The sequence below is a fragment of the Microcaecilia unicolor genome, chromosome 2 (genome assembly GCF_901765095.1).
Source record: "Microcaecilia unicolor chromosome 2, aMicUni1.1, whole genome shotgun sequence".
Classification (NCBI taxonomy): domain Eukaryota; kingdom Metazoa; phylum Chordata; class Amphibia; order Gymnophiona; family Siphonopidae; genus Microcaecilia; species Microcaecilia unicolor.
In genome coordinates, this window is record NC_044032.1 from 341,235,806 (window position 1) to 341,260,320 (window position 24,515).

General features: G+C 43.6%; 1 protein-coding gene across 1 annotated transcript in view; it reads right to left on the reverse strand.

Moving 5' to 3' along the window:
* Positions 1 to 24,515, reverse strand: part of LOC115462060 (FERM and PDZ domain-containing protein 1-like) — a 325,564-nt gene that overhangs the window by 20,065 nt on the left and 280,984 nt on the right.

The window sequence follows — 24,515 nt, forward strand, 5'->3', positions numbered from 1 at the left end:
CGCATGCGTTTTCTGCTCCGCTACGAAACTGTCATGCATCCGACTTTTGAATTACGAATCGGAGTTTGCAGGTGGGGTTTCTTGGTGCATTCTTCGTATTTTTGAAATCGGTAAGTACTTTAACGATTTAGATTTTTTTACGTTTGGTTGCTGCATCTGCCTCTTAGAGGCAACAAATGATGTTAAATGGGAAGGTTCCATGAACACATATTTAACAGAGTTCTTTCTGAATTACATTTCAACTGTTTTACCATTGATAACTTAATTGCCATTGTTTATTGTACATCTTCAATGACACTGGATTGAATGTACTTCTAATTCTCAAATTGTTGTAAACCAAGAGTTTTTTCACTTTGTTTTATTGCATTTTGTTATTGAAAACTTCAATAAAATGTATTTTAAAAAAGAAAATTTAAATAACAAATAAAAGCATGCCGTAGCAACATCCCCTCAACCCGTGGCCCGACAAACATCCAGACTGTCCTGAAACTAACTGGTTAAGTGCTGTTGCAATTGGATTACTGAAATGCTCTCTTTAGAGGACTTAGGCAAAGGGAAATGTAGAGGCCTCAACCAATACAGAATGTTGCAGTTAAGTTGATATTTCAGGCCAAAAAATATGACCATGTGACACCACTTCTAAAAGCTGAACAATGGTTACTGATTGACTGTTATAGAACACAAAATTTTGGTTCATAAAATTAATCATACAGATTCACCGCAATTTCTTTCACATTATCTAATTCCCTATATTCCAAGACTAGCTCTGTTCAGCAAACTCAGTTAGTTGTTCCTTCCTTTTGATAAATTAACTTGAATGTTTTTCGTGAATCAGTGTTTAGTATGGTGGGACTTACATTTGGGAATGACCTTCCTGTAGCTTTACGCATGGAACCTTCTTTGTTAAAATTTTAAAAGGCTCTTAAGACAAATTTATTTCAATTGGTATGATCATATGCTGGGGGTATGGAAGCACAGTGGCGGATGATACTTTCTATATCTTTCTTTTCTTTATGAATATTGGAGTTCTTTTCTGATTCATGGAATTTTATTGTACACCGCTTTGATGGTTCTTTCTAAGTGGATAATCAAATAAAATGAACCTTGAATATCTACACTTGGCCTGCTAATCAGGGTTTCAGAAGGCAGGAAACTTTTCTGCTCGTCTAAACTCCTTCCACCATTTATCCCATGGAGCTTGCATTATCATAACTGGATTAGAATTGATCAAATTCATTTCCTCACCTTTAGTTTTAGAAATATATAGGTAAATAAATATTAATCTTCTGCAGTCAGTGGTATTTTTAAACACTGGCAGTGGTGGTCAAATAATATCTGGATAGTAACATAGTAGATGACGGCAGAAAAAGACCTGCATGGTCCATCCAGTCTGCCCACCAAGACAAACTCATATGTGTATACCTTACCTTGATTTGTACCTGCCTTATTCAGGGCACAGACCGTACAAGTCTGCCCAGCAGTACTTCCCGCCTCCCAACCACCAGTCCCGCCTCCCATCACCGGCTCTGGCATAGACCGTATAAGTCTGCCCTCCACTATCCTCGCCTCCCAACCACCAACCCCTCTTTCCCCCTACCTGCTCCGCCACCCAATTTCGGCTAAGCTTCTGAGGATCCATTCCTTTTGCACAGGATTCCTTTATGCATATCCCACGCATGTTTGAATTCCGTTACCATTTTCATCTCCACCACCTCCCGCGGGAGGGCATTCCAAGCATCCACCACCCTCTCCGTGAAAAAATACTTCCTGACATCTTTCCTGAGTCTGCCCCCCTTCAATCTCATTTCATGTCCTCTCGTTCTACTGCCTTCCCATCTCCGGAAAAGACTTGATTGCGGATTAATACCTTTCAAATATTTGAACGTCTGTATCATATCACCCCTGTTCCTCCTTTCCTCCAGGGTATACATGTTCAGGTCAGCAAGTCTCTCTTCATACATCTTGGAACGCAAATCCCGTACCATTCTCGTAGCTTTTCTTTGCACCGCTTCCATTTTTTTTAACATCCTTCGCAAGGTACGGCCTCCAAAACTGAACACAATACTCCAGGTGGGGCCTTACCAACGACTTGTACAGGGGCATCAACACTTCCTTTCTTCTGCTGATCATACCTCTCTCTATACAGCCTAGCAACCTTCTCGCTACGGCCACTGCCTTGTCACACTGTTTCGTCGCCTTCAGATCCTCGGATACTATCACACCAAAATCCCTCTCCCCCTCAGTACCTATCAGACTCTCACCGCCTAACACATAAGTCTCTCTTGGGTTTCTACTCCCTAAGTGCATCACTTTGCATTTCTTCGCATTGAATTTTAATTGCCAAACCTTAGACCATTCTTCTAGCTTCCTCAGATCCTTTTTTATGCTTTCCACTCCCTCCCAGGTGTCCACACTGTTCCAAATCTTAGTATCATCTGCAAATAGGCAAACTTTACCTTCTAACCCTTCGGCAATGTCACTCACAAATATATTGAACAGAATCTGCCCCAGCACCGATCCCTGAGGCACTCCACTACTCACCTTTCCCTCCTCCGAGCGAACTCCATTTACCACCACCCTCTGTCGTCTGTCCGTCAACCAGTTCCTAATCCAGTTCACCACTTCGGAACCTATCTTCAGCCCATCAAGTTTATTTAAGAGCCTCCTGTGGGGAACCGTGTCAAAAGCTTTGCTAAAATCTAAGTAGATTACGTCTATAACATGTCGATGATTCAATTCTGTATGCCTGAATGATACATTGCTATATCTTAGTGGGCATAATCAGTGTGAACTGAATAAGCAAAAATAATATATATAGATGTCAAGAGACATGAAAGACAATGTAAACATGGAGAAAACAGTGCTAATTAAGTGCAAAAGCAAAAGGGAAACCATAAGGGTACAATAACGAAAAGCCAATTTACATAAATAGCAATAGTATATATGAAATTATATCTCCTGATTGGTAGGGATCAGAGCTTCAACTTCAACCCTCTTAATACTAGGAATTGGGATTTGCATAATATATCCCCACTTCTGGCTTGCATAATGTGCAAGACAGATAGGTAATTATTATGAAGAGATGATCAAATAACAATGGTAAAGTATATGGAACAAAAGAAAAGGGAACAAAAAACCCACAATAAAAAAATTGATTGTTCGAGTTATTGATGTATGGAGGGTCAGGAATATGGTGAACAAAAATAGTCATAAGGCACGGGCAATGCGTTGCAATCTATCGCCAGTAGGTATGGAATCTTCACCCGCGATGACTACCATTCACCAAGGGTTGGGCCCTCAGATGCAGGAGGCCAGCAGGACTTACGAGCTAGATGATTCAGAAAGAAAGGTAGAGGCCAAAGCTTCTTGCAACTCCAGTAAGTGGAGAGCCTGTCTCTTTCGCTCATGGACCAATTGATGCATCTGTTGAAACTCACGCTCAATAATGTCTCGTATCTCACACCGGGTAATGTCGGGGTCTGTGCATCTGTCCTTTAATTTAGCGATTCTTTGCTGCAACATAGCCTTCAGATCAGATACATTATCGGGTAGCTCTTCTTTGCTAGCAGTCGTCTCCTCGGTGAGGGACGTCAACGGAATTCCTGTATCCATCTGGGGAAAGGCAAAACTTAAACAGACCAGTAGTGCAATTTATGTGGTTAATTTATTGGAAGAAGTCATAATGCTAGCAGGGGTCATGAAGAACCATTGCGTAAATACAAGAATTAGAAAACGAGCCTATTTCAGACAAGGGGTTAGGAGGCGAGTCGTGGGTATAAATGGGGGCCAGGAAGGAGGCAAGGTAAGAAACAAAGCATCGAGAATGAAAAATGTAAAAAAAAAAAAAAATTTTAGAAAACCACCCTGAAGGGTGTAAGGTAAAAATAGGCTTACAAAAAAAAAACAAAATAAAAATAAAACAAAATATTATACATCTGAATTGCAGCAAGGCATATTCAGATGGCAATGCAAGAAAAAGGTTCCTTGAAAAAGATAAATTGAAGAGGAGAAAAAAAAAATATTCAAAAGTGCAGACACCCTTGATTGACCTTCACATAGAGTTTAAGTAACCCTTTTCAAGCAGTCAAAGAAGTAGGAAGAAGCATAGCGCTTCAAGACAAAACCACCACGTGGCAAGAGTTAGTTGAAGCAAGGTTTTAGTCAAATACACAAAGCATAAATTCCAGGACCGCTGCACACAAATAATCTACACCAGTTTTCTCACAATCACTCGCAGTGAAAGACAGAGAGATAAAAATCGCAATAGTTGGCATTCCAGGGGTTATTATGATAACCTATGTTAAATAGAAAGGAATCAGAAAGTGGAGTGCATAATTTTCCCTATTTATGTCTGAAAGCTTCACCAATTCTCCGTTCAAGAATACTACAAAATCTGTGATCAGCGCAAAATGTTCCCCCAAATGGCCAGTTCAAGGGAATATTTCTCACATTTATTCCATAGAACGGATAATGGTTATTAAATATTTCTTCTTTCTTAGACAAGGAAATAATGAAAAGCTTTCAGATATCACACACACCATAAAGAGATTTTAAAAATGAAGGCTTTATATTCATGGGAAAAAACTAAAGAAGTGAATGTCACATCAATTTAAACAGCGCAACAGTTAAAGCAGAAAACATGTTAACAATGAGCAATACACAGCTTTTATTTAAAAGGGATCCCGTATAGCGTAAAATGGCATAAATAAGTCAGTGAAGGTATATATATAAAAAAACATAAAATGAACATCCTCTGGGGATCGCTCATCCCTGCAGTTGATAAGAACTCTCCAGGGAAGGTATGCATAAAAGCAAATAAATAACTTGTTGACTTAGTTAGGTCATTTGTATGGTACCATAAATATACACTTGCAATTAAACCAAGAGAAATATAAAATAAAAACATGTCACCTGTAATAGAAACAGAAACATCACACCAACACATATACAGAGAAATGGTTTCTGGATACTAAATGAGGAGCTGAGTAGTATGAGTAACTGAGAGCAACAAAATCAGATCGAGTTCGGATTACGCCCAGTCATTATGGACGGGTGGGGTGGGCGATTTTGATTCCTGGGCTAGCGTTGAACGGGTAGTAGACACTGCGATGCAGAATGGTCAATGTGATGGCGACGGAAACATTCCACGTTGACACGACAGTTGAGGTTTTGGTGAATCTGATTTTTTTTTATATTTTTTATTTTTTAGATCTATGTGTTCTAGGTACGCGTAGTCATGGTCGTGAACAGACGGCTGCGTAATAGCCGCATTGCCCGAACTTGAGCTCGGGGCAGATTCCGTGGTGGTTGTGAACACTGACGGGCATAATGGCCATATTGCTGGCAGCGATAACACTGGACATAGGCATAGCGATCAGGACTAGGGCCAGAATGGTAGTCTCTAAGTCATCTATTAGTGATGGGTGGGCCTTTTTCAGGTTGAGACCGGCGGCCACGATTATCAGGGTAATCATTCCTACAGTCTTGGCGATGTGGGTTATCTAGCGAGGGGAGGTCACTCGGTCGCCTGCGGTCTCTCTGTGGCTGTCGTATCTGCATCCGGGAGACACGTAGCGATGGGGAGTCTGAAGGAGATTGACGGTATTGACTATGAGGAAAGTGCCGGCATGGACATTCCATGGCGTAATGTCCCAATTGGAAACAACGGTTGCACTGTACTTTAGCTCGGTGGCTGGGAGTAGGCTGAGAGCGATAGTCCCGGCACTGATTGTTACCTCTAGGAGCATTGGATTTATGTGGAATGAGTGAATCGGCTCCTGCAGGGGGCCGTCTACTAGGCCGCGGATTAAGATTGACCTCACCAGGTATCAATAACGATGTCAGATCGACAGTGTCTGGGATCACGTGATCAGTAATAGTCGATACCCATCTACTGAGGATCTGATAGTGGAGATGACGGGTGGAATCGGGTGTGTATGTGTAAATAAAGTCTAATAACCCTTTCAGAATTTTGGTATTAAAGGTGCCTTTACGGGGCCACGAGAGTCCAGGCTGAAACTTATTCCAGGAATGCCATATTTGGCAAAATTTTATAAGATTTATGTGGTCTCCTGGGAAGTGATTTATCACTATCTCAAGAGGCAGCATAATGAATTGGGTACCAGAACTCTGGTATGGTAGAACACCGATATCTGGGTTGTGTCAAATTGTACTGGCAAATCTAGTCTTATACAACACCTATATCACTACTATCTGTTACTATTACCTCCACAAGAAATCCGAATATAAAATTGCCAATAGAAATCCGACTATGAATACAACTAAAAATCACCAACTCCGTAGGTTATCACAACTAACGTGACAATGAACTACAGGTACACGGAGGAAATCCGAAAGGTCACTCCAACGTCTCGGTGGCGATACCTTAACGGCACACCCCCACTACTGTGTTACCCTGCGCTGGGTAGACAGATAGATATAAGGCGGGGGACACGCACCATGCAAAATCTATGCTAAAGGACTCAAATGTCCGTTCCGTCATTCCCTAACTACTCTAACCATGATTGCTAAATTCCCTACATTATTTATGACAAAATCTGGGTTAGTACCTAAGCTATATCCAAGTATTTACATGTCCCTAAAACTATGTTTGTGTTAGTACCCTAGCTGTATCTAAACCCCTAACAATTCCTAACTAGGCACTGTCACCTACCATAGGGACAACACAAGAATTTGCCCCTCAGCAAGTGGAAGCCTCGCAGAGCATCAGTCCCTGAACTCTATCTAACTGTTTCTACACTATATCAACCATCTTATGTATCTTCTGTAATAACTCCAAAAAAACTCTTATGTATCTTCAGTAATAAATCCAATAACTCTTTCGTATCTTTCATAACTCAAATATCTTTTGATGTCTAGACCTTATGTAGTCTGTCCAAAGAGATAGGAACTCACTCCACCATCAAAGTACTTGTACAAGATTTAACTACTCACAAAATGGATGGTAAAGGAATCCCCATAATTCGGAGAGACAGAGAACTAACATTTGCTCACAACCCAATATAAGCGTTAAAATTAGTAAAAGTGTTAAAGAAAAAAGTTTGAAGATTAGGGATTATACATAGTGTACATTCTAGTCATTGACCTATACACACCCCCAATTAACGTTCCTAAGTGTTCTAGACTCAGAAATCCAGGATATACTGTAGGGTGAGATAAATAATACCTAGGGCAACAAGTACCCACGGATTACTTATACCAAGATTCCCTGATGCATAAGTCTGCCTAACAGACTCACTAGCTCTGTCTAGGGTGAGATACAGGAATCTTGCTTCTGGCACCTCTCCAGGTGTTTTGGTGTGTAGAGTGAAAAAGAAAGACACAGCTGATAGATATATATATATTAGCTTTATTATGGATAAGAAAATAGAAATACTCTGCGCTAGCTTATGCAATAAAAATATCCCTGACTGATATGAGCACTACCAAAATATATTGTCTAAACTACACTCTGATTATCCTGAGACTAAGTACAGTAATGATTAGAACAGTACAAATGATAACCTAATAATCCTTATGAAACTTATCACATCTTATGCAAAATACACATTAGCTGCTTTCCCTGACCAAGAGCTGACATAAACCAGTCGTACTTAGATAAAACCACTGCCTAACCCCAGACCAGGAAATATATCACTGTGATCTTACCACGCTGTCGTGATGACGGCTTCAGATAAGACCGGAGCAGAATCTCCCCAGACTCTGTTTTAGCTGTCGGTGTCTTAGGTAGTGCAGGTCTTTATTAGCCCACGTAGGTTCCCGTCACTCCTTTGGTTATCAGAGCCAATATCTCTGCCACAGGTATTTGCACCAGGATGCAGATCACGATGTTGGTATCATACAAAGTCTCTGGCTCCCCCCGAGCCTTGCTGGATCTCTCAGGTCCTCTTACCAGTTGCCCCTCTTCCAAGGGTCTCCGACTCACTAACTTACTTCTGTTCCCGCTTTCCCCGTCCCTCTCGGTCAGGTGACGGTAGGAACCAATCGTGATCTTGTCCAGTTCAGTACATGGCAAGAAGAGTTCTTTGTTTTGTGACCTTGGAGAATGGTAACTTCTGGAGCCATGTCTGCCTCCCTACTTCGTTCTCAGGGTGATAGAAGGGGGTGTTTAGAACACAGACTGTCCTTGGCTTTAGCAAGCCTGTCAGTGATTTTCCACAAGCTGAAGCTGGATCTTGCTGACACAGAGAGGTTGCAGCAGCCATCTTATTATACCAAGATGTCATAGGCTTGTATAGGCCAAGACCAGCTTAGGCTAGATCACAGGGAAATACCCCTACAGATTCCCCCCCTTGGAGATGGAATTTACTACAAAGGAGTAAAAGCCTTCTCCAACCTAACTAATAATACAGCTAGACGGGTTGACATCAAGACTCATGGTCAGGACCAAAAATTAAGAACTGTAAATGTCAGTAACTCAAAACTAACACTCTGTTAATGATAACTGGAAGCAAATAATTCAAATACTTCATGAAATCATAGAAATGTTCAAAAGTATACCAAAACTAAATAGCAAATCACTGATACTAGAACAAACATAGGGTGTTAGCTGTTATGTCCTAACACATGAAAACATAATCAACATTCAATACAACTACTATGAAATGCATGGCAAAGCATTAGGAAATGAGTCCTTAATATGATAGTAGACTAAAACTGTTGCATCGTGGAGAATTACTCATGGTTGACCTCCACAAAGTCTAACAAAGTCAATGATATGAGAGTCTTTAGACTGTAAAACGACATAATGTCCAAACCATAGTCAATAGGGTGGACCGTGATGAATAATGAGGTGTGAATGGACAACTTCTCACATCAAGAAGACATCAAACAGGAACAAAATGGTCCACGTAATGGTGATGATGAAGAAAGTCTTCAAACATAAGCATTGGACACAGTTCAAAAAGAAAGTCAATGAAATGTCCCAAAAACAAACAAACACATCCAAAACTTCACTTTCAGGAACACTGGATCAGTTGAAATAAAAATAAAACCAAACAAATTCCCCCCCAACAAGAAGAATGATTCTTGGGAAAAGAAAATCCAACAGTCATGACTAAACAATGGAAATCATGAGGAACAAGGGGAAGGAATGTTGAAAACCACCAATGGATTAGGAAGCAGGGCGTCAGGAACATCTTGAAGAACGACATCAGGAACGGAAACAGGATCAATCTGTTAGGCAACTGCACCGGATCTTCAAGGTTTTGTTTTTTTTTCTTTGTAGCTGAAAAACAAAAGAAGACGAAGCTATTCTGCTTCATGGTTAGTTTGTGTCATTTCAACAATGCATGTATCTGGAACCAAATGACTGGGGTGACATGGTCTCAACTGATTGATGTGGACCCACTTAAGGTTATCTTCACCTTGAGAATTTTTTCTGAGGCGAATTTGGTAAGCCACAGGTGAAGCTTTTTCCACTATAGGGAAAGGACCATGCCAACTGGGTAGAAACTTCTTTTCTTTAACCTTGTTTCTGGCAAAATTGAAATAGAATACCTTGTCACCAATTTGGTATTCTTTGGAGGTAGTCCCTTGATCATAGTAGGCTTTTCTACCTCTAGCGCTACTTTCCAAGTTCTTCTGGGCAAAGGCAAAGGCACTTTGCAAATGTTGATGCAAATGGGTGACATACTCATGAGAGGAAGTAGCACTGGACAAGTTCACATCATTAGTCCTGTAAAGCAAATGAATTGGTAACATCATTTCCCTACCTGTCATCATCTCAAAAGGCGACACTCCTGTAGACCGATGGGGTGTGGCACGTATGGCCATGAGGACCAATGGTAACTTCATGTCCCAATCCTTACCTGAGGATGACACGTACTTCTTCAGAATGGTGATGATGGTCCGATTAGCTCTTTCCACTTGGTCTTTCACCATAGCGTCAAACTCTGAGAAAGGCTGGTTGGTTGGAATTTCCACCTGCTCTTCAATGTCCTCCTGCAGAGATGAAGTTTCAACCGCATTCACCACTCTAGACTTCTGGGGTAAAGACATCTTTCTGGACAAAATCAAGTAGTCGTCTTCCATCTGCACTTGCGAACCCGTTGCATCATATGGCCAAACAAACTCCAGCGAGATGAGGCCTCTGGGAGAGGTGAACAGACATTCAGGTGTCTCCCCCCCCTGGCAGGTGTTCCAAGAGGAAGGCAGCCTGCCAACAATGGGCAAACTTACCTCGACATCAGGAAAAGAGTCTCCCACTAGAAATCCAAAAGGGTCTCCTGCAGACACTTCCACTTCATCAAACTGTGGATTGGTGACTAACAGGTGAAAAGTCTCACCAATTACCTCTAACCATGGCAGAACGCTGGTGGACAGCCCTAGGTCACGAAAATGAGCATGAGGGTTGAAGAACACCACTTTGTCCAACAGACGCTGTCCCTGGGCAAGACGGAGCTTGATGGAAAAGTCCCTCACTCTAGCTGGAATGGTCACATTTGTATCACAGACTACTTCACAGACCTGGGGTATGGTCTGTCCAGACTTCAAGCTAACAGGCGTTACTTCAGATTCCACTGGGCTGCCATCAAGTCTACTCCACAAGACCAGGTTCACCAGATCCACATAAACTCCCAGTCTCACAAGGCAATCGGAGCCCAGATATAAGGGCTGTGGTAGGTCTCTCACAACAGAGAAGTGGTGGGTGAACGACTTCTGTCCTACAGTCAAAGGAAGGCTACACAGTCCCACGAGCGTCTTGGCACCTTGTCCAGGTACCTGCACAGAAGTGGGCGAACACTTACTGAAGTGAAGTTGCACAGACTTGCGAAGACAATAAAACAGAGTGTCACTGATGAAGGAAACGTCACTAGGCAACAGCAACGTGGACTGAAGTGTTTGTATGTCAGCTATCTGGACAGGAATGGTGTAAGCATCATCCTTCTGTTGAATGTCCGTCAACTTGCGAGGATGCGGTGAGTCTGGACTGGAAGTGGAAACAGAGGCCTCGTGGGCTATCTCGGCAGCAGCATCTGGGGAGTCACCGGTATGAGTCGAGTCAGTCAAAACAATTTCCAAATTGTCATCCTGGAGAACAATGTCAGCTATCCGGTCCGTTTGGACGCGGATAACTTCACCACGCTGTTCATCCCCCCCTGGTGCACCACACAACTGGAGCTCCCAGGTGTGAGGGTCTTCTGACTTCCGGAAATTCATTAGAATTGGGGAATCCCTAAGCCCCACGGAGCTGGAACCACTGACTCTGCTCATATGCTTTACTTTCCCATATAGGAGGGGACTTGCGACTTGGGCCCAGATGACTTCATGGCGATAATCCAGATCAGTCTGCAATCTCTTCAGAAGATCGTTCCCAATTAAGAATTCTTCACCAGCACCAGTAGTAATGATAGCAGGGTGTTTGACAAACAACTCGCCGAACTGCAAGGAAAGCCAAACCCGTCCCACAGTACCGATGCTTTGATTGCCATAGGCCACCACTGACAAGTCACACGGGGTGACACGCAGCGCATCTCCACCTCCCCCCAGAAAAGCCTCAAGTTTCTGAAACATGCCCTGGGTGATCAACGTCACCTCTGAGGCGGTATCCAGTAGACCCTGACAGGAAAATTTCTGTTGAATCAACAGAGCTAAGGTATATCTGTACCCTTTAGGAATAAGTTTACCAAGAAAATACCTGTTTTCCTCATTCGAGTCCTGTAAGAGAGGCCCTTTCGGGTTAGAGGGCTGGGCATCAGCATCGGTCACGGAGGACTCCTCACTGTTGGACGACAAAGCATTCACATGAACTGTGGACATGATGGTTCGTGAAGGAGGGTCCGAGTCTAGTCATGCCAGGTCTTCCTCACAAGAAACCGGATCTTCCAGTAATTCAACGGACTTGACACTCGGCCTAGGCCCTGTAATTGGCCCGGAAGATTTCTCTTTGGGCTTCTGAAAGTTGCCTCCTTTGTTCGGTGACGAGGATGGCTGGGGTGCGGCTGCAGGATTTGTTCGTTGAAGTTGCGCCATCAGTTGCTCGATCTGTGCTTGTTGGGTCCGGATCTTTTCCGCTGCCCACTGTCTCTTGTTAAAACGCTTCCTTTTCGGGTCCTGTTGTTGGCCCTCCGGCGCAGTCGGAGGCATGGTGCCCTTTTGCTGGTAAGATTGGGTATTGCCAACCCGGGCGGGTGTAGAAGGACTTGACATCTTGTTTTCCAGAGAAAGCGTGGATGTAACAGCACAAACACTAGGTGGAGCCACTTTGCTGCGATTCTTAGGAACTACTTGGGTGGTCGCCGCATCAGGCTGCTCGCGACACATATCAAAAAGCTCCTCCGCCCGCTTTAGCAGAAGGGAAAAAGGTTCACTTTTCTTTCCTGCTAGAGACATTTTCACTTGATTGGGCAGACCTTTCACAAAACGATTCCTAAATTCCCCAAACTCAAGTTCTTTGGCCTCTGGGTCCACCCCCCCATCGAAAAATGTGCGCCTCAGGCGATAGGACCATTCATGTGGACTCTCATTCGGCCTGCAGCGCATATTATATGCTGCCCTTTTGGCCTCGGTGGGGTCCGCAAACAGTCCATACCGCTTTTTCAACGCTTGTTCCACGGTGGAGAGATCATTACTCTCAGCCAAAATTGCCTTTAAATACGTTTGGCACTCAGTCGCAAACGTCCACTGCAGCAAAGCTCTTTTATCTGAGTCGGCCTGAACCTGTAAGAAATTGAAAAGGTCATGCACGCTATCCAGATGTGCGTAGATTGTCACCTCAGAAGACTCTTTAAAAGGTGTAATCATCGCCTGAAGTGTTTTCATTACTTGTGAATATTGGTCCCTAGATAAAGGAATGACTTTGTGTGTCTGAGTGGAGTTCCGCTGCTCTCCAGTAGGGGACTGAAACAGTGGTGCTGTGGTGCTGCTGATGTCATCAAGAGGTGCCGTGAGCTGCGCCCTTCCTGGGCGGAGCATAGGCCCAATTGTACCGGTGCCCTCCTCAGGTGTCACAATAAGCTGCGACCTTCCTGGGCGGGGCCTAGGTGCAACTGTCCTGTTGACATCATCAATTTGCACAGTGTTCTATGGCCTCACTGGGCGGAGCCTAGGCTCCTGCATGCTGTCTAAGGTCTCAGGAACTAGGCTACTGTACCGGGGTGGGGCTGTCAACTGACAAGTGTTAGGCTCCAGCTCTACTTCATTTCTCGGGGACCATTCAGGCAGTTTGAACTGTTCTAGCATAGGACTGTGCGACCTAGAGTCAGCCCTATTCTGTGACTCCATGGGTGTAGCAGTAGCCTCTTCCATAGAGTCATATACCTCCTGCTAGACCGTATCTAGTTCTGTCCTATACTGGGTTAATGCCTTTACACACATCTCTCTGTCCTGCCGAGCCTGTGACAACTGTAGTGAAAGCATATTATTCTTCTCCCATAACTCCACCCGTCCTTCTTCTGCCTTGTGCCAAGCCTGCCGGGCAGAGCTGACACTCCCTTTTTCCTGTTTCAACTCTCTACTCAAGGCCGTAATCCTATCCTCATATGTTTCTCTCACTTGCTCTTGCCGGGAGTGAAAGTGATCAGCTTCTTTCTTTTGCAAACTTAAAGTCTGCATCATCTCCTCCAATTGATAAGATTTAGAAGCAAGGGAATCGTTTTTCTGCCTCATATCCTGCTCCAAGGACTGGGCAGTCAGTTCCTAATGCTCTTTATCTTTCTCTAGGTCTGCACACTTTTCTTTCAACACTGCACAAGTGGAACATGGAACATTTCCCTGTGGACCTGAAGCACCCTCCCCTCCTCCAGCCGTTGCCTGAGAAGTAATGCTCTCTAACCTCAATTGTAAATCCAATCGTTCTGTTTTCAGAGCATTAACTTCATCACGCAGTTGCTGGAGTTCAGTTTGGAGGTCAAAGGTACTACAAGCTGCACTTTCGTTCTTAGCTAGTAGGGTACAGCCGAGCTCCACTAGTGCTGCCACAGTCAATCTATTTTTAACCTTCAACACTGCATGCAATACAAAATCATATGCCTTGTGACTTTCAGGCGAGTTTTTCCTAAACAATTTCAACAGAGAGTTTATAGAATACTCCGGTACTGCCTTATTAGACTGTCTTGCACTAATTAAAACTTCAAAAACAGTGACTTCTAGCGCGGAGAGCATATTGCTAGGTGACGTCATACTGAAGAACTGAAAGCTGCTAGCAAGTAACACAACTAGTACTGAAAAAAAAACCTTATCTCACTGCTAGGTCGTAAAGCTGGCAGAAGCAGCAGATTTACGACTACCAGTGTCTATAGCACGCTTCACAGACACTTTCCAGTGCACACACAGAGAGAGAAATTTAAAGTTCAGAACTATACAGCTAGGATTTCTTTCTTTCTACAGAAAAAAAACAAACGGATTCTTTCCTCAGCTCTTTGAGATCCCGCCACGAGCTCCCATTTGTAGGGTGAGATAAATAATACCTAGGGCAACAAGTACCCACAGATTACTTATACCAAGATTCCCTGATGCATAAGTCTGCCTAACAGACTCACTAGCTCTGTCTAGGGTGAGATACAGGAATCTTGCTTCTGGCACCTCTCCAGGTGTTTTGGTGTGTAGAGTGAAAAAGAAAGACACAGCTGATAGATATATATATATTAGCTTTATTATGGATAAGAAAATAGAAATACTCTGAACTAGCTTATGCAATAAAAATATCCCTGACTGATATGAGCACTACCAAAATATATTGTCTAAACTACACTCTGATTATCCTGAGACTAAGTACAGTAATGATTAGAACAGTACAAATGATAACCTAATAATCCTTATGAAACTTATCACATCTTATGCAAAATACACATTAGCTGCTTTCCCTGACCAAGAGCTGACATAAACCAGTCATACTTAGATAAAACCACTGCCTAACCCCAGACCAGGAAATATATCACTGTGATCTTACCACGCTGTCGTGATGACGGCTTCATCTAAGACCGGAGCAGAATCTCCCCAGACGCTGTTTTAGCTGTCGGTGTCTTAGGTAGTGCAGGTCTTTATTAGCCCACGTAGGTTCCCGTCACTCCTTTGGTTATCAGAGCCAATATCTCTGCCACAGGTATTTGCACCAGGATGCAGATCACGATGTTGGTATCATACAAAGTCTCTGGCTCCCCCCGAGCCTTGCTGGATCTCTCAGGTCCTCTTACCAGTTGCCCCTCTTCCAAGGGTCTCCGACTCACTAACTTACTTCTGTTCCCGCTTTCCCCGTCCCTCTCGGTCAGGTGACGGTAGGAACCAATCGTGATCTTGTCCAGTTCAGTACATGGCAAGAAGAGTTCTTTGTTTTGTGACCTTGGAGAATGGTAACTTCTGGAGCCATGTCTGCCTCCCTACTTCGTTCTCAGGGTGATAGAAGGGGGTGTTTAGAACACAGACTGTCCTTGGCTTTAGCAAGCCTGTCAGTGATTTTCCACAAGCTGAAGCTGGATCTTGCTGACACAGAGAGGTTGCAGCAGCCATCTTATTATACCAAGATGTCATAGGCTTGTATAGGCCAAGACCAGCTTAGGCTAGATCACAGGGAAATACCCCTACAATACCCTGCCGGAATTAGGACAGGCACCCTCCCGACTAATCTCTAGATCAGTAGTTAAACCCAAGCAACTGATCGACACCAGCTATAAGTATATCCAAGGGGGCCAGATATGCCAGTTACGCAAAATCAAACACCTCACTAGAGGACACCCTAAAACAGGTGTATATTCCAAAATCTATATTTTTAGTTACTGTCACCCCAACCACGGTTAACCTGGTTATGGCAGATATTAGTCCCAATATGGGGTGGTTTACCGCAATCCCAGCCAGTACCAGTAATTGTCAATTGTTCTAACTTATTGCAAGATAAAGATATAGAAATAGAAAAGGTATAGAGTATAGGGAATTGGAGTAAAAATTTTCCAACTTTAAATTACAAAATGTAAACAAGGACCTGGCAATAATCTCCAGCCTGTAACAGCAGAGCTTGGCATCATGTCTGTATATTTACGTATATGAGGGACGAACTGTAGGGCACCTTAAGGGCGGCAGCCGATTCTGAAGACTTTAAGGATCCAGCTGCGAAATAAAAATAAAGTGTACATATTATATGGTAAAAACTGGGTCTACCTAATTTGTAATGTAAGGCAGATAATAAACTGTAAAGTTATGTTGGGAGCTGTGTATGGAAACAAAATATAGACATTAAACAAGACATGATACTTCTACATACTATAATAAGAGTAACAGGGGATAACCATATATGTTACTGAAACACCGATTTCAACAAAAGGCAAGAAAGGCATTGTAACATGTGTAGTCCAGAGCCATACCCCTAGAATAAATGAAATAAAGGTAAATACATATTAAATGCTTTCGGGGCGGGTACCGGATAGGTTGGAAGTAGCATCTAAACAGGAAAATATAAGAGAAGCATATATTATAATAAATTGTGAAACAGGACACCAGAATCGTGGTGCAAATATGACAAGTTAATACCCATAAATATGACAAATTAATACCCATACACTCAGAAAAGGAACATAGTACATAAAATAAACCCGAATGCGATGGCAGGAAGCTTTTGTGCCTAAACAGGTGAAAGGGAACAAAAACAAATTAAAACATGTAATTCTTACACCAAGAACTTCCAATAATACGGCATAAAACATACATACTACTCAGTGACTGAAATGATATGTCTAAATGATGACAAGCAGAACAGCTGCAGCATTAGAAGGAAAGAGAAGGTGGGTTGGGTTATAAAGAACCAACAGGAAATAACTGAAGAAGTGAAGCAACGTTGTATTCTCAAGGCACGCAGCCATCATCTTCTCAACCGGAAAGGTAAAACTTATTTTATATACATATCTATTAAGGTAAAAGCAAAGAAATGCTTCTATATAGTACATAATACTTCCACTATCATATAAGTTATACAAGGGGTTATCTAGCTCTTAATGAAACAATAAACCATTGTAATTTCATGTGACTTCCTATGTTGGATCCTAGTTCACAATGCTGTCGAGTAAAAACAGAAAACTTGTTATAAAGACTTACACAATTTAACCCTTTATAGAACCATATTATTTAGAAGTGATTGTCATTCTCAGGACGTGGAAATATTCATCAGGAAACATTATAACATAACTCATTACTGCAAGTGTTTAAAATAAGCCAGTCCAGGCTGTATGCACTCGGAGGACGAAAACCACAATGCAAGCGAGGAAGTGCAGTATTTCATGTAGATAACGTTATAATATAGTCAGGCTCACCGGTTATTAAAATTATCAAAAAGCATCCTTCAAATGAGACTTAAATACGAGGACAATTTATAATTCTGACAATCTATAATACTGTTCAAAACCAGGATTCAAAAACCCATGTTTCCTGAAGATAAGCAGGCCTGTGGTATTATTTAAAGTCAAACCATTAACTAACACGATAGTACGGTGCTGGGGCTGCAACGTATATTTCTTTTAAACGAGTACGCCATTAAAACAGAGCACAAGAAACCAGAACTATATGAGTATCGGAAATGCAAAATATATGAGAATCTTATCTAGAGAGTGAATAAGACCATAAAATATCATTAGTTATATTTTATTTGACACCCAATGGATTAAACACGCAAAAGCAATAAAAAAGTGAGTTATGCAGACCGGAAGATGGCCGTATACTATGATAGCCAGCCATAAGTTACAGTATAAAGCACTGACAATACATGAAGGAGAAGAGCATGCTTCTGAAGTCCAGATAGCTTAGAAAAACAAGTCACCGAGCCAGGGGACAGGAGAATGCTGTATAATGGCCAAGAGACCTTTTGCAAGGAGAAAGTATAGGTGGAAGTGAGATAAATTGCAACAGAATTTAACAGTCTTACAGCAGAGGTAGAACGACAGTAAGTAACTAGAGAGCTGAACACCGTAATCAGTGCTTCCAGCTGACGGTGAAAACAAGTTATCAAACAGAGCGAGGAGACATACAAGAAGGGACACGCCCTAGGCATCTTGCCATGAGGGTGTCCACAGAGCTGAACAGTAGCGAAAAGAGGAAGCAAGAGTAACTGCGCAGTTTTTAATATGAAGCAGGAAATGTGCTTCACAGTTAAAAAGCTAGCAAAGAAAGCGCACGAAGGTGTTGCAGGCGCTGAGGAGGCACAGGGCAGACGTCGCCTTTCTTCAAGAAACGCATCTGTCGGCGACTGAGCATCAGAAATTCCGGACAGGATGGGTGGAGATAGCAGAAGGATCGCCCGCAGTGGGGAAAAAGGGAGGAGTCCTATTATTGATTCGTAAGGGGCTACAAATGAAGATTAAGGCAGTTAAGAGAGGTATTGCAGGGAGGTGCATTTTAGTAGAAGTGGAGAGGGGTGGAAACACCTATATATTCTGCAACATATATGCGCCCAATGTTTATGACAAAAACTTTTATAAACATTTGCTAGAGTTGCTAGGGCCATACCAAGGGGACAATATAATTCTCGGAGGAGATTTTAACATGGTTTATGACCCTCGGGTAGATAGAAGTGGCGCTTCCAATCTGAAGGTGCAGCATTCCCAGAAAGGCCTGCCTCACCTTTGTGAAACATTAGATCTGCTGGATGTGTGGAGGATATTACACCCAATGCAGAGGGACTATACCCATGTGTCTCGCGCACATTTGTCGCAGTCCCGCATAGATTATTTTCTAATCTCACGGGGGCTCTTCGCCGCGGTGCCAGATGCTGCGATAGATGCGTGCGAGATTTCGGACCATTCGATAATATGGATGCAACTACAATCGCGGGGAGCAGGGGGGGGACGGGGCAGCTGGAGATTCCCTTTTGATCTTTACAGAGATCCCCATTTTAAGGCTTACATAGGAGAAAAATGGCAGGATTTTGCAACGGCCAATAGTGGACATCTGCACCAAGCCAGCCTATACTGGGAAACAGCAAAAGCTGTTATGCGAGGGGAGATCATAGCGTACAGAGTAAGGAAAAGGAAGCAGAGGGACAAAGAAATCCTTTACCTGGAAAGAGAGGTTCGTAAGCAGAGGTTGCGATTAGGGAGAGAAGTTACGGAGGTAAACAAGAGAGCACTTTTAACAACACAGAGGGAGTTAAATGAACTATTGCATCAGAGGGCACTGAAATCACAACTGTACTATAAATTTCAACTTTTTCAGTACGGGAATAAAGCGGGAGCCTTAATGGGAAGGCTGATTAAAGGGACTAGAGGGCCGACGCAGATCCTGCAAGTGCGTGACCGGGGGGGTAGAATTCTGCGCGAGCCTCAACACATAATAGAGCGTTTTCGGGGATATTTTCAGGATATTTATAAGGAGCCGGAAGATGTTATAGCAGATAGCGAAATATACTTGACTAATCAAGTGTTACCAAAGATCACGGAGGCACAGAAGACAGCCCTAAATAGCCCAATCGAGGACGGGGAGCTTATGGTAGCAATGCAACAAAGTAGTCTGCACAAGGCACCGGGACCCGATGGGTATAGCATGGCATTCTACAAGTTGTTGCAGGAACAAGTCACACCCCCACTTCTCAATTTATTTAATGTAATGGCTACCTTGGGAGAAATGCCGGACGCGTTAAATGTGGCAAAAGTGGTAGTGTTGTTAAAACCGGGGAAAGATGATCTGGAAGTAGGGTCATACAGGCCTATCTCCTTACTAAATTGTGACATTAAATTGTACTCTAAGATTCTAGCGAACCGCTTGGCCAGGGTACTCCCAGACCTAATAGCAGATCCACAGGTGGGCTTTGTAAAAGGGAGAACGGCCACTAAAAACATTAGGGCACTACTGGCTTCCTTAGAGACTGTAGAAAAGCAGGACTCCCCTTCTCTGTTAGTCAGCTTTGACGCAGAGAAGGCATTTGACAGGGTGGTATGGAATTTTATGTTTGAAGTACTTAGGCGGATGGGAATAGAGGGGATGTTCCGGAGTGCGGTGAAGGCTCTATATGTAAACCCGCAAGCTTACATGTGGATAAACGGGGAGCAATCAACACTGTTCTCAATCAGACGTGGCACACGTCAGGGGTGTCCTTTGTCGCCGTTGCTATTTGTCCTGTCCTTAGACCCCTTGATTAGAGAAATAAGCGCGCACCCAGAAGTGGAGGGAGTGACCTGGGGGAAATCCTCGTTTAAAGTCTCTGCTTTTGCGGATGATATTTTAGTACATCTCACTCAGCCAAAAAAATCCTTGGGAGCAGTGTTGGAACTCTTTCAGGAATATGGAGACTTTGCGGGCTTCAAAATAAATTATTCAAAATCCCAGGCCTTGACAGGTAATCGGGAAGTGCGTAACTTATGGGGCCCTGCATTTCCTCTGAAGTGGGCAGCGGAGTCCATTAGGTATCTGGGTGTTTGGATTCCCATGTGTTCATCCGCTCTCTACCACTCCAATGTGACCAACATGATAGAGGTATTGAGAGGAAGACTGGCGAAATGGAGGATTTTGCCGCTCTCCATGCATGGGAGGCTACATTTGTACCGGATGATAGAGTTCCCAAGGTGGCTTTACCTGTTGAGGGTCCTCCCACTAAGGCTTAAGTGCAAAGATTTAACCACAATCTATAAGCATCTCCGTAAATTCCTTTGGAGAGACTCAAAGCCGAAGCTCCCGTTAAAAATGTTGATGGGGCCCTGGAGGGAAGGGGGGATGGGCCTGCCAGATCTGCGTCGTTATAATCAAGCATGTTTGTTAAGGCATCTGGGGGATTGGTTTCTAGATAGGCAAGATTTCACACCCCGAACGCTAGAGCAAGACTATTTCAAACCGTTTCACCTGTACTATCTATTGCATTGTTCCAGGGATTCCATACCGCCTCACGTGGGGAGGAGTGTTTTATTAAGTCCGTTGCGTGAGGCCTGGAAAGACTTGACTAAGAGTTGGGGTCTGGCAGCGGACACTTCCGATTTGTTGCCCCTACAGGGTAACCCGAGTTTTACACCCGGAATGGAGAGTGTGGTATTTAATAGGTGGGCAGCTTTGGGAATAACTAGGTTAGAGCATGTGTTAGGAGGGAGAGGGCAATTATTAGAGATAGGAGCGCTAGAGGTGGGCATAGAACAGGGAGCCATATTCGCCCATTTCCAATTAGCTCATTATGTGCAGACTCTGGATTCCGGGAAGTTGCAAGGTAGGCATGGGAGCCGCCTTAGGGAATTCTTTAGGGCAGTTCCGGGGGAGCGCCTATCGGTCTCGGGTTTGCAGAGGGTATTGGGGAAACACAGTGACAGGAAAGACACAGGAGGCACATTGCAGCGCTGGGCTTGTGACCTTCAGAAACCAAATTTGACCTTGGATTTTCAGAAATTGACAGCCAGGATACCCTCTCTGTCAGGAAGTGCCACATTGCGGGAATGCCAATTTCAAATATTATATAGGGCATATATGACGAAGCTTCAGGTGTTTCGCTTTGGAGGAGTCCCAGATCCTTTGTGCTCCAAGTGTAGACTGAAAGAGAGAACATGGTTTCACTCCTTCTGGGAATTATAACTTATCTAGAGTCAGTGGTGCAAGGTAGGGTCCATCCCTCTCCACAGGGGTTCCTACTGGACAGGTATGAAGTATTTGCGCAGCATCCCAGAGGCGTCCGACAGTTCTTCCGTAAAGCAGGTATTATAGGGAAGAAGCTTATCCTGTCTGGGTGGATGCAGTCGGAGCCACCGGACTTTTGGCATTGGAGGAATCGCCTGCATGAATTGCTCCTCCAGGAGCGTAGGGTGGTGGGATCCTCCCCGAGGAGGCGGAAAGCATTTTTGGGGGTGTGGGAGCCCTACATACAATCATTAGCACCCAAAGCACGCAGCTTCATCTTAAATCGTCTTTGATTTTTTTTTTAATGGTCTTAGGGCATACTACTTTTGTAGCGCAATTCTCATCAGCCAAATCTTTAAGAGGACCCGCCAGAACCTCTCTGAGCTCCCTCAATATTCTGGGGTGGATCCCGTCCGGTCCCATGGCTTTGTCCACCTTTAGCTTTCCAAGTTGTTGATACACACTCTCTTCAGCATCACTATCTGGATTGTGGCTGATGATGAAATATCTGGATAAGGGCTGGATATTTTAAAAAAATGAAAAAAAGAAATAAGTTCCCCCTCCCTAATATTCAGCTCGTGGCAGTCAGCAGTTTTAAAGCCACTGACTGCCACAGGCTGAATCTAACCCAAATATTCAACATCAGGCTATGTCCAGCCACTGGCATTGAATGTTTGGTTGAGCTGCACACTGAAATTATGTGGGTACTAGTCGATATTCACTGCTGGCACCCCCTTAGCTAATGGGGCAAAGTTAGGACTGTCTTTTGTGCAGTCCTACTTGCCTGGTTAGCTATGAGGCCACCAGCACTGGATATGGCCAATGCCCACATAACTGCTGGCTCCTCCCCACTACTTCACCCATGGATTGCTCCAGCATTAACTTCACAGTGCCACAACACTCAGAGGCACCAGCACCGGATATGGCCAATGCCCACATAACTGCTGGCTCCTCCCCTCTACTTCACCCATGGATTGCTCCAGCATTAACTTCACAGAGCCACAACACTCAGAGGGCATATTCAGCAGCTCTGAACATCAAGGGACGGCCCACTGATCAGGGTTTCAGTGGGCAGAAGTTTCTCTTGCTCATGTAAACCCCTTTGAACATCTTCTCCTGGGCTCCTAAGTTTTCAGCTCAAAGATAGGTCCAGAGGGGAGTGGAGTAGTAGCCTAATGGATAGTGTAGTGAGCTGAGACCCTGGGGAACTGGGCTCAATTCCCACTATGGCTGCTTGTGACCTTGGGCAAGTCACATAACCCTCCACTGCCCCAGGTGCAAAACCTAGATTGTGAGCCCACTAGGGACAAAGAAATTTCCTGCATATAATAAATGTAAACCACTTTGGTTGTACAACAGAAAGGCAATATATCAAATCTCTGACCCTTTACCCCTCCCCCCTCCACACTTACCATTTTGTGTCTGTATGTGTTTCTGCACCTGTGTCCCTGTCTGTCATACAGTGAGTGTTCCTTTGTATATCAGTGTGTCTGGACTGCCATTATGCAGCACATCTGCGTGCTGGTGGAAAGAACAGAATGGTCAATACGACTGATCTCAATAGCCGGTCTGTGCAGACCATGCTGCTGCAGGCATGCATGGAACAGCATGCCTGGAGGAGACAGTTTTACCAGAGGATATATATGCCCAGGACCCAATTCACAAATCTCACTGATGAGAAGTACCTCAGCAAGTTCAGATTTGACAAGACAGCAATCCACCATTTCTGTCAGCAGACTGACCCTTTCTCCAGTCTACCAAACCGAGGGGATAGCCTGTGCCAGTACATCTAAAAGATAGTGCAGCAGGCAAATATGGGCCTCATAGAAGGCGCCACAAAAATTGTGAACTCTTCTCTTTCTAATGGGCAACTACCAACAGCATTAAAAAGGGCAGTGGTGCGTCCTTTGTTAAAGAATAACCTTGACCAGGACAAACTTGAAAGTTACCGGCCAGTATCCAAGTAACATCCCATTTCTAGGAAAACTTATAGAACAAACAGTCTGAGTTCAACTCAGTGGTTGGCTAGAAGAGAGAAACTGGCTAGATCTATGTCAATCTGGATTCAGACCTGGTTATGGAACAGAAACGGTCCTTGTATCCCTACTAGATGATCTTCACAGAAATCGAGATGGGGGATTTGCCTCTGTGTTAGTACTGCTAGATTTCTCAGCAGCTTTTCACACTGTGGATCATGAAATCATGCTAGCACGACTGACAGAAACAGGTATCAATGGAACAGTACTTGCTTGGTTCAGATAAGACAGGCAACAATCCATAATATTTGGCAGCAACTCATAGACAACATAGGCACTCACCTGTGGGATACCACAAGGATTGATACTGTCACCTAATTCTGTTCAATATCTACCTCAAGCCACTAGCTGAGCTGATTTGGTCAATGGACACTCAGTTCTACTCATATCCATTGAACCTGACTTACCTACAGTCCTGAATAAACCTGTCTAACATCAATTCAAGAATGGGCTAAACACAACAAACTTTGCCTGAACCCAAGTAAAACCGAGCTTCTCTGGGTACCTAAAACAAGTGGATACATACCTGACATCAAAATCTCTTTTGAGAAGTACGAACTCCCCCTCAGATCACAAGTCAGGAACCTTGGAATACAGTTAGATTCAATACTTACTCTGATTCCCCAAATCCAAGCAACCTTCAAGAGCTGCTTCTACTATTTGTGACAGCTATTCTGCCTCTCTTTACATCGAGAAGGTAAATCTTATCCCAGTTGTACATGCCATGATAACATCAAGACTGGATTACTGTAATGCACTCTATAACGGTCTGACTACAAAGGGCCTGCAATAGCTCCAGCTGATTCAGAATGCTGCAGCAAGACTAATAGAAGGTTGCAAGCGATATGACCACACCACACCATTTTTGCAAAAACTTCACTGGTTACCAGTATAATACAGGGCTAAATTTAAAACTCTATGTCTGATCTTCAAGGCCCTTAAAGGACATGA